Raw genomic sequence first — 8062 nt, 5'->3', positions numbered from 1 at the left:
ACTGCTGCTGCCTCTCTGTGTCCCAGTCTGTTTCTGGTGAAGTGTCCTCAGGTGTCAGGACTCCCAATTCCAGGTCAACAGGTAACTTACCAGGTCTCGCCCTCATTAGGTAAGCCGGGGTACAGTTGGTGGAACCTACCGGGATGTGGTTGTATAGGTCCACCAGATCGGGCAACTTCTCAGGCCACAGACTGCGTTCTTCCAGGGGCAATGTTTTTAGAAGATCCATTACCACCTGGTTCATTTTTTCACAAAGTCCATTAGTTTGCGGATGGTAGGGTGTCGTCCTTATCTTCCGGCAGCCATACAGATTGCAGAATTCCTGGAAGACCTCCGCTTCAAAGGCAGGTCCCTGGTCCGTCAGCACTTGGTCCGGGTACCCGTGTGGACGGCAGAAGTGCTGCTGGAAGGCTCTAGCTGCTGTTTGAGCCGTTAAGTCCTTGACGGGGACGACAACCAAGAACCGGGAGTAATGATCCACGATGGTTAACGCGTAGACGTAGCCACTTCTGCTTGGGGTCAGTTTTACATGATCCAAGGCTACCAGTTCCAACGGTTGCCGGGTGACGATGGACTGCAGGGGAGTCTTCTGGCTGGCCCGGTCCTTCCTTCTCAGATTGCACGGGCCACAGTCTCTGCACCACTTCTCGATGGTTCCCCTCATGCCTACCCAGTGGAACCGCTCGCGCAGCAGGAACTCCAGCTTTTTCCACCCGAAGTGTCCAGCTCCGTCGTGGTATGCCTCCATCACCATGGCGGCGTCTCTTCGTGGCACCACTACTTGCCAGAGTAGTTCATGCGTCCGGGAGTTGACCATTCTGCGGCACAACTTCCCCTTGTAAAGGAATAGTCGACTCTTCTCCGCCCATAGTTGTTTGGCTTCCTCCGGAGCGTCTGGTTCAAGGCGAGCCTCCGGCCGAGTCAGCATCTCCTTCACCAGTCGGACGGCAGGGTCGCTGTCTTGCGTTTCCGCCCAGTTGTAGTGGGGTAAGGGGTTCAACGTAGCAGCCTGCTTACCCCTTACCCGGTGGGAATACTGGATAGTCCCATGACGGTGGAACGCAGGGAGTTCAACTTCTTCCAGTCCCTCCGGATCTTCTCCTTCGTCCGGCAGGTTGGGCATCCTGGACAGGGCATCCGCGTTAGTATTGGAGCGTCCTGCCCGGTATTTGATTGTGAACTCGTAGTTGGACAGACGGGCCATCCACCTCTGCTCCAGGGCACCGAGTCTTGCCGTGTCCAGGTGTGTCAACGGGTTGTTATCCGTGTATACGGTGAACCGGGAAGAAGCGAGGTAATGCCTAAAGCGCTCGGTGACTGCCCATACCACGGCCAGGAACTCTAGCTTAAATGAGCTGTAATTCTCGGGGTTCCTTTCGGTGGGTCGCAGTTTTCGGCTGGCATAGGAGATTACTCGTTCTCTCCCCTGCTGAATCTGGGACAGTACGGCTCCTAGCCCGATGTTACTGGCGTCGGTGTAGAGGATGAAGGGCTGGCTATAGTCCGGGTACGCCAAGATTTCATCCCCCGTGAGGGCCATCTTCAGCTGGCGGAAGGACTCTTCTTCTAGCTCTTCCCATTTGAAGGGCGGCTTCTGGTTCTTGGCCTTTCGGGACTGGCCTATCAGGAGGTCCTGCATAGGCGCTGCCTTTTTGGTGAAACCGGGAATAAACCTTCGGTAGTAGCCTACCAACCCTAGGAACTGCCGCACTTCTTTTACGCTGGAGGGGCTTGGCCATCCCTTAATTGCGGTGATCTTATCGGGGTCGGGAGCCACTCCGTCAGCGCTCACCACGTGTCCCAGGTATTGCACCTTTGGTTTCAGGAGGTGACACTTGGAGGGTTTCACCTTTAGGCCGTAACTCGCCAGAGCTTCGAACACCTCCGCCAGGTGTTTCAGGTGGTCCTCATAAGTTTTGGAGTATACGATGACATCGTCCAGGTACAACAGGACCGTCTCGAAGTTTCTGTGGCCCAGACAGCACTCCATTAATCGTTGGAAGGTTCCTGGGGCGTTGCAGAGTCCGAACGGCATGCAGGTGAACTCGCTAAGTCCCATCGGGGTGGTGAATGCGGTCTTCTCCCGGTCCGCCTCTGCTACAGGAACCTGCCAGTACCCGCTAGTGAGATCCAAGGTAGAGAAGAAGTTAGTGTAGCACCCTGAGGATTCGGCTGCTACAGGGGTATTGCACCTCAACCCAGAGGTGTGATATTCCACTCCCGGGTAAGGATGGAGTGTGGAACTGAGCTCAGATAGACTGCATGCACTACATACATCCCATTCCAGAGGAGCAGGCCGACGGTACTCCCACTTAGAAATGTGCAGGTACAACCGAGCCTGTTCCTGGCTGGAGTGGGAGGGGGGTGGTACATCCCATGTAGTGTAGGGGCAGATAGGGGGAGCAGTCTGGGTAGTGATAGGAGCTCATTGGGTGCTGGTCACCTGAGCTCACACATAGAGGGATATATAAGGAGGGCACCAACTTAGATCAGGGTCAGACGCTGAGAACAAGTCAGTTGGAGAGGAGAGAGAAGGAAACAGCAGCCCTGGAGAGAGAGAGAGTGGAGCAGAGAAAGACCCAGAGGGGGAAGACTGAAGGGACCCAAGAACCCAAATTAGAACACCGGGTGAGGAGTCAGCATCAGGGTACCGGAACCCAAGCTGGTGGGGGTAAAGACATTCCCCAGCCAGAGACCGGAGACCGTGGGCAGTGTCTGTCACGGTCACCCACTACATTCACCCCGAAGGCACACCACATGAAGGGTCAGGGAACCCAGGGCCAAGGGTGTCCCAAAAGAAGGCCCGAGGGAGCTGGACCTAGGTGAATCCCTGGTGGGGACGGCTGAAGAAAGGACAGAGGGAGAGCTCAGGGCCACGCTCCGGACTTGTTTGGGGGTTGGCTGTATCCAGGACCTGGTGGACGCAGCACGGCTCGGGTGGTCACTAGCAGCTGGAGTGACCGAAACATCAGCAGTAAGTAAACTCCCTTAACTGCACAACCCGAGTCTGTCTTCATTGCCGGCTGCATCGCACCACCACAACCCCCATCCTCTGCGCCTGTCCCCTCTGAGGCTATACCCCTCCCGTTGGGGGTTATCCCACCAAGCTGCGCACCCACCATCAGCCTCAGCGGACCCTGCTGCAGCGGCGGCCACAGTGACCGCATCCCAACGGGTGGCGTAGTCGACACAAAAGAACTTTAGTAACATCTGTAGAACTGCCACATCACACTGAGCTTGACGCCCTGGGCACGGGACCGGGTCACAGCCGCTCGGAGACTACAACCCCCCATCTGATCCGGTGCCGGGTATTCCCCTCAAAAAGGAATATGTCCCAGGGGGCGCGTCAACTTTGGCGTAGTCGGCAGGATTACGTGCCCGCAACACCCGGGTACTGCGTGCCTGAAGAAAAGTGCAAGTTTACCTCAGAAAGAAGTCTCCCGCCGGTTCCGGAGGGTCCACGCCATCGGACTCCATCACAGGTCGTTTCCCGCCGATTGTCCGCCATTTCCAACTTGTTCCCGCCATCTGCAGAGTTTCCCGCCACTGGGCGACGCTTCCCGCCAAAACCGCAGATTTCCCGCCTTGGAAGAGCAGCGGACGCCATTATGGGCGTGCCAAAGGAGGGCAGGAGGCCACCTCCCATCGTGGGCCAGGACAGAAAATGGCGCCAAAAGTGGAAACCGCCCCCACCAACAGAGACTGTGATGTTGGAGGTGTCTGTCAGCGTGAAAGAACTACCCCTGGAGCTGACAGTCACCGAGTTGCCCCGGGACCGCCCTCGAAGTGGGAGGAGACGAAAGAAGAGAACAAAGATGGGTGTCGCCTGGAGCAGTCTGGAGCGAGTGCACCCGGAGGCAGGAAGCCTGGAGAGGAGCAGCAGAAAAGCTCACCCGGAGATGGAAAGAAAGCAGAACAGCACCGGCCCGCTGGCCAGGAGTCTGCTGGAGACCGAGGAAGGAGGGCAGAGCAGCACCGGCCCGCTGGCCAGGAGCCTGCCGGAAGCAGAGCAGAGCAGCACCGACCCGATGGTCAGGAGCCTGCTAGAGTCCACAACCCCGCTAGGTCTAGCGGAGATCCTTGCACAGCTCCCCCGAGACCGGGAGTGTGCGCAGACTGCCCTGGAGGGCCTCGCACGGAGGATGGCCCGGGTACAGCGCGAGATATTGGCGGAATGGAGCCGGGAGATGACCCAGCAAGCTGAGACCAGTCAACGGAGCACGCTACCCTGGAAGAGGAAACAGACCGCCTCTGAGGATGGCGCGGGAGGACCCAAGGCCGGAGACGGCGCCGAGGAGGGAGCCGAACGCATGGAGGCAGGTAAAGGGGACGCCTATACCCCAAGCCGTGACACCGCTTACCTGCCCCAGCTCCCCGTCGCAGAGCCCGAAAGTCCCCCTGCTGTGCCCGTAGCCGCCACGTCACCGCAATGGACTAGGCCCCGACCGGAAGCCGCCGCCGCGACCCCTGTGACGTCACGCGCCTCGACCCGGAGCGTGACAAAGCAGGAATTACCACCAGCCTGGTCGCAAGGCCTAGTACCCCCGGGCGCCGCACCACCAACAGCGCCCCCTACCTCCGCGGAGCCTCCGGCCTGGCCGCAAGGCCAGGTAGCCCAGGGCGCCGCCGTCCTAACGGTGCCCTTCACCTTCCAGGTGCCCCAGGCCTGGCCGCAAGGCCTGGGCAACCCGGGCGCCACCACCACCGCGCCCGCGCCCGCAATACCTAGGGTGCCACACCTGGGGGAGGACCTCTTCGGCCAGCTCACATGGCCGGACGGGCGGCCCTTCATCTGGCCCGAAGGGTACCCTGAGCTGGAGCGGCAGCAAAGACTAGGGCCCTTGTGTGAGCCCCTAATCCCGGCTCCGAAGCCCGTGGCTCGGGTCTCGCCTCCTCTAGCAGAAGCCCAATTCGTGTGGGACCCCACGGGAGAAGATTTGATGGGGTTCACCGGAGAAACTCGGGCAGCCGCAGCTGAACGTACAGAGTGTTGCCGTCAACAGCTGGCAGAGTTTAAGAGAGAACGGGAGGAGAGGCGGGTCAGAGAACAACAGGCCCAAATCCAGAGCGCGGAGCAGAAGAGCCGGACTAGGAGGAACCCCCGTGCAGCGCATTGTCCCCGCACCATCGGGACAGTGATAAAGTTCAACCCGCAGCATGGGTGGGGCTTTATTCGGGACCGTAACAACCGCGGTGACGTTTTTGTGACTCGCAGAGACGTCGAGTCCCACCTGCCGGAAGGTCACAAAGGCCGTGACCTCTACGTCGGAGACGAAGTCACTTTCACCCGGCACAAGTGTGCCAAAGGACCTTACGCCCTCCACGTACACCGCTTGACGGAAGAGGAGTTGCGGTACGGAGAGGAGGAGCCAGAGGACCCGGACGGGTCTGAAGAAACATCATATCAAGAAAGAGCAGGAGGAAGACGCCGTTGAGTGCGGCAGAGCAGGAGATGTAAATAGTTACCCAATCGGGGTATAAAGGAACTGAAACTGGAACTGTTGCTGCTGCTAAAATAGTCCCCGTTGGGACCAGTGAACTGTTTTACCCATTTACCCCTTCATCCTACAGGCTGAGGACTGTGAGCAGCCATTCCCTTCCCTCTACCTGGCCGAGGACTGAGAGCGGCCAACTTCCCCTGTATATAGTTGCGCGTCCTAAAGCGCCCCCTACCGGTTTTATAGAAAAACAGATTTTCTAAGAGACTGTCGCACTTTTCCCGGACACACGTTGCACAGTGTCCGGAGGAGGAACCAGAGACAAGAGAAGTCTACGAGAAAGTTTTATATGTTATATATATAATGTCTTATATGTTTTATATGTTTATATGAAAAATTTTGTATGTTTTGGTGTTTTATGTCTTACAGCCCGAGGACGTGCTGTGATTTACCAGGGGGGAATGTAGCACCCTGAGGATTCGGCTGCTACAGGGGTATTGCACCTCAACCCAGAGGTGTGATATTCCACTCCCGGGTAAGGATGGAGTGTGGAACTGAGCTCAGATAGACTGCATGCACTACATACATCCCATTCCAGAGGAGCAGGCCGACGGTACTCCCACTTAGAAATGTGCAGGTACAACCGAGCCTGTTCCTGGCTGGAGTGGGAGGGGGGTGGTACATCCCATGTAGTGTAGGGGCAGATAGGGGGAGCAGTCTGGGTAGTGATAGGAGCTCATTGGGTGCTGGTCACCTGAGCTCACACATAGAGGGATATATAAGGAGGGCACCAACTTAGATCAGGGTCAGACGCTGAGAACAAGTCAGTTGGAGAGGAGAGAGAAGGAAACAGCAGCCCTGGAGAGAGAGAGAGTGGAGCAGAGAAAGACCCAGAGGGGGAAGACTGAAGGGACCCAAGAACCCAAATTAGAACACCGGGTGAGGAGTCAGCATCAGGGTACCGGAACCCAAGCTGGTGGGGGTAAAGACATTCCCCAGCCAGAGACCGGAGACCGTGGGCAGTGTCTGTCACGGTCACCCACTACATTCACCCCGAAGGCACACCACATGAAGGGTCAGGGAACCCAGGGCCAAGGGTGTCCCAAAAGAAGGCCCGAGGGAGCTGGACCTAGGTGAATCCCTGGTGGGGACGGCTGAAGAAAGGACAGAGGGAGAGCTCAGGGCCACGCTCCGGACTTGTTTGGGGGTTGGCTGTATCCAGGACCTGGTGGACGCAGCACGGCTCGGGTGGTCACTAGCAGCTGGAGTGACCGAAACATCAGCAGTAAGTAAACTCCCTTAACTGCACAACCCGAGTCTGTCTTCATTGCCGGCTGCATCGCACCACCACAACCCCCATCCTCTGCGCCTGTCCCCTCTGAGGCTATACCCCTCCCGTTGGGGGTTATCCCACCAAGCTGCGCACCCACCATCAGCCTCAGCGGACCCTGCTGCAGCGGCGGCCACAGTGACCGCATCCCAACGGGTGGCGTAGTCGACACAAAAGAACTTTAGTAACATCTGTAGAACTGCCACATCACACTGAGCTTGACGCCCTGGGCACGGGACCGGGTCACAGCCGCTCGGAGACTACAACCCCCCATCTGATCCGGTGCCGGGTATTCCCCTCAAAAAGGAATATGTCCCAGGGGGCGCGTCATTAGCAGATCTTAAAGCAGCCAATGACTCCTCTATCCTTGGTAAGGGGTACGCATCCTTGTGTGTGATACGGTTGATTTTCCGGTAATCTACACACATCCTCATGGTGTTGTCTTTCTTTTTGACTAAAACTAGTGGGGCTGCCCAGGGGCTACAGCTATCCCGGATTACCCCAGCCTCCTTCATGTCTCTAAGCATCCCCTTGGCGTGTTGGTAATGTGCAGGGGGTACGGGTCGATACCTCTCTTTTATGGGAGGATGATCTCCCGTGGGGATGCGGTGTTCTACCCCCTTGACTCGCCCGAAGTCTAACGGGTGTTTACTAAACACTCTCTCATACTCTTGAACCACCCGATAGACTCCTTGTTTCTGATGTGAGGGAGTGGAATCAGTACCCAAATGTAGTTGCTGACACCAGTCCTCCATGTCTTTCTTAGAGCCGTTACCTTCCTCTGGGTGAGATGGAGGCAAGGGTTCCACAGATTGTATAGAATTTTGATTAGTGGTATATAATTTGGCTAGCGTGGCATACCGGGGCAGGTACACTTCCCTCTCCCCGATATTTATTATGCGAATGGGCACCCTCCCATGGCGTACATTGACCACCCCCCGTGCTGTCAAAATGGTGGGCCTACTGTCTGAGTAAACTGGTTCTACCATTGCCTGGTAATCTCTACCTCTCAGACCAATAGCTGCCCGGCACCAAATCATCATTTCACTTTTTGGGGGCATGGCAATAGGAAAAGGGTCACACATTCTTACGCTACCAATCTCACCGCCGGAGAGTTCCACTTGTTGCCGTTGCATCAGTGCCCGGATCTCTTTCTGGAGCACCCGCTGCTCGCCGGAGCTGGCGTTCTTGGCAACCTGCTGTAAAAGGAAAATCACCTCTGCAAGACAATTTTCAATTACGTTAGTTCCTAGAGTTATTTTTGGGTGACTCTCATGTTTATCAATATCTACAA

Source organism: Phyllobates terribilis, unplaced genomic scaffold, assembly GCF_046119375.1.
Source record: "Phyllobates terribilis strain yellow unplaced genomic scaffold, ASM4611937v1 Scaffold_7__3_contigs__length_470593459, whole genome shotgun sequence".
NCBI lineage: Eukaryota > Metazoa > Chordata > Amphibia > Anura > Dendrobatidae > Phyllobates > Phyllobates terribilis.
The sequence above is the reverse complement of the archived record's forward strand: the minus strand, read 5'-3'. Positions refer to the sequence as shown.